This window comes from Pseudophryne corroboree, chromosome 1 (genome assembly GCF_028390025.1).
Source record: "Pseudophryne corroboree isolate aPseCor3 chromosome 1, aPseCor3.hap2, whole genome shotgun sequence".
NCBI classification, from domain to species: domain Eukaryota; kingdom Metazoa; phylum Chordata; class Amphibia; order Anura; family Myobatrachidae; genus Pseudophryne; species Pseudophryne corroboree.
Window position 1 is genome coordinate 852,016,409 of NC_086444.1, and position 2,690 is coordinate 852,019,098.

Genomic DNA, 2,690 nt, shown 5'->3' on the forward strand with positions numbered 1-2,690 from the left:
CAATTAACATGACTATTCAGATATTGCCAAAACTATGTATTGCACAGCATGTAAGTTACAATTATTGATTATAGCCTTGGAGAAGAAAAAACGAGTGAGAAACAATGAAAGAAACAGCTAAAATCCATAAAAGACGCTCAGAGCCGCAGACTTCCGGTCCGGGCTCTGCGTGATGTCATATCCGCCCCACATCCGGTATCCGGCGCATCGTACTGCGCCTGCGTTGGTCCTGTGCGGCGGACGGTACTGTGTTGTTGATATCCTCTGGGACGGTTGCCTGGTTACCCGGCGGACATGTTATGTGAAGGTTAAACATCACGTTCTTGCGGCAGCCATATTACTGGAGTCTGAATGCACAGCGGACATTCTTAAGTAGGATAACAAATTCCTGCGGCGGACATACTTTAAGAGTCTGAATAAACAGAATATTGTCTGTATGTCAATTGGATCCAAAACTTGGTCGTCTCCAGATCGGATATAAAACAGAGGAAGGATATATTCAGTAAAAATGGTCAATAGTTACAAATACAAAAGACGCAGTTACTTCATTAAGACTGTATGGTAATTAGGGATTTAGGATCTAATATTTAATGGTAGAATTGTGCTCATAAATGGACCAACATGAGACAGTTATAAGTGGGAGAGATATAGTCCTATGTATATATATAAAACATATATTATTGCATATAAAAGGGTAAGTATAATAGAAGGGTAGTCCGCAATTAAGGGTACAATTTCTGATGATACATTAGAACGAATAGAATAGTTTTCATATTATAGAGACATCTTAAGATGTCATTTATGAATTGTTACGTATACACAATTTTTCCACTATGCATTTACAACACCCGGTCTTCCAAGTGGGTCTCCCATCCTTGTACTAGCCGAGCCCAGCCTTGCTTAGCTTCCAAGTTCGGACGGCATTGGGCGTCTCCAGGCTGGTATGATTGTAATAGTAATGTGGAAACGTGAGGAGAGACCTTTAGTGTATACAGCAGGCTGATGACGAGAGATAATCACTTTTTAAAAAATATGGTTTCGTTAGAGCAAGGACCAGGACAAGGACAGATAGTGTAGAAAAAACAGAGAGGCAACATGTATCAAAAAAAGGGGTTGAAATCGGAATATCCCTGGGATTCAGGTTTCTTGTGCAATCTTTTTTTACAGCACCTAGTCTCCCCCGAAGGTCACCCATCCAGGTACTGGCCGGCCCAACACTGCTTCGCTTCCAAGATCGGCCGGAATTGGGCATGTCCAGTGTGGTATGGCTGTAATGAGGAAGCAGAGGGTCACTGTAGACCAAGGACAAAGAGGGGACTTGGGAGGGAATACAGGGGGGGGGGGAGGGGGGGGGAGGAGAGTGGGACCGAGGATGTATATAAAGGAGGGATAGCTTACGTTACAAGAAGGGTGCTATCTCGTATCCTTCGTTGAAGCCATCCGGGTGGAGAGTATTCAATTCATAGATCCAGAACATTTCCCTCCTGGAGAGGAGGTTGGAAAGGTCTCCTCCTCTTTCTCCCAACTATACCAGTTCGATACCTTTAAAAGTTAATGTCTCTGGATCCGAATTGTGGCATTGATGGAAATGTCTCAATATTGCATGTGTGAGGACTTTGTTCTTTATATTCCTAATGTGTTCTTGGATGCGAAGTTTCAGGATTCTTTTGGTTTTGCCAATATACTTCAGACCGCAAGGACATTCCAGAAGATAGATTACAGATGGTGTGTTACAATAAATAAACTGTTTGATTCGGTATTCCTTCTTAGTGTTGGTGTTGTTGAAGGATTTTCTGTTACGATGAAGGTACTTGCAAATGTTGCACTTTCCACACTTAAAACTGCCCACACATTTTGGCATGGGGTTCCTAGTTTCAGGGTTTCTTAGCATGCTGGGTGCCACCAGGTCCTTCAAGCTTTGTGATTTTCGGAACACTAGTTTGGGTTCTTTGGTAAGGTAATCCTTTAGAATAGGGTCCATTAATAAGATGTGCCAGTGTTTTTTGAGTGTTTGTTTAATAAATTTCTCATGCCTGCTGTATGTCGTGATGAACTTGACATTGTCTTCCCTATTTTCCTTGGGTTTGTATTTCAGAAGTTCGCCTCTTTCCAATTCTTTGGTTCTAGCCATAGCTCCTTCCAGGAGTTGTGCAGGGTACCCCTTTTCCTTGAATCTCTCCTTGTAAACTTCCAGTTGCTGATCTCTTTCTTCATTTCTCTTACAGTTACGTGCTATTCTGTTGAACTGAGAGAATGGGATGTTGTCTTTCCACTGTTGCCGGTGATTACTCTTGTAGTGCACGTAGCTATTCATGTCTACCTTCTTGATGAAGTTGCTCGTGATGATTTCACTACCTGAGTGTGTCAGGACCAGGTCCAGAAATTCAAATCTTTCGGTGTCCTCCACTGCTGTGAAGCTGAGATTCATACTGTTTGCCGAGATATGTGTTAAAAACTCTTTAAAAACCTGTTGATCTCCTTCCCATACAATCAAAATGTCATCAATGTATCGTTTATAAAAAATGATGTTGTGTTGGTACGGATTGTTTGTAAAAATATATTTGTTCTCCCATTGTCCCATAAAAAGATTCGCGAAGCTAGGTGCAAAAATAGTCCCCATAGCTGTGCCACAGATCTGGAGATAAAATCCATCTAAAAACTTAAAATAGTTATGTTTTAAAATAAAGAGC

At 41.6% G+C, this 2,690-nt stretch overlaps 2 pseudogenes; both read right to left on the reverse strand.

The window, feature by feature from the left end:
* Positions 1-836: 836 nt before the first annotated feature.
* LOC134947436 (5S ribosomal RNA) lies at positions 837-955 on the reverse strand (annotated as a pseudogene).
* Positions 956-1,158: 203 nt separating this feature from the next.
* On the reverse strand, positions 1,159-1,276 carry LOC134947243 (5S ribosomal RNA; annotated as a pseudogene).
* Positions 1,277-2,690: the final 1,414 nt, after the last annotated feature.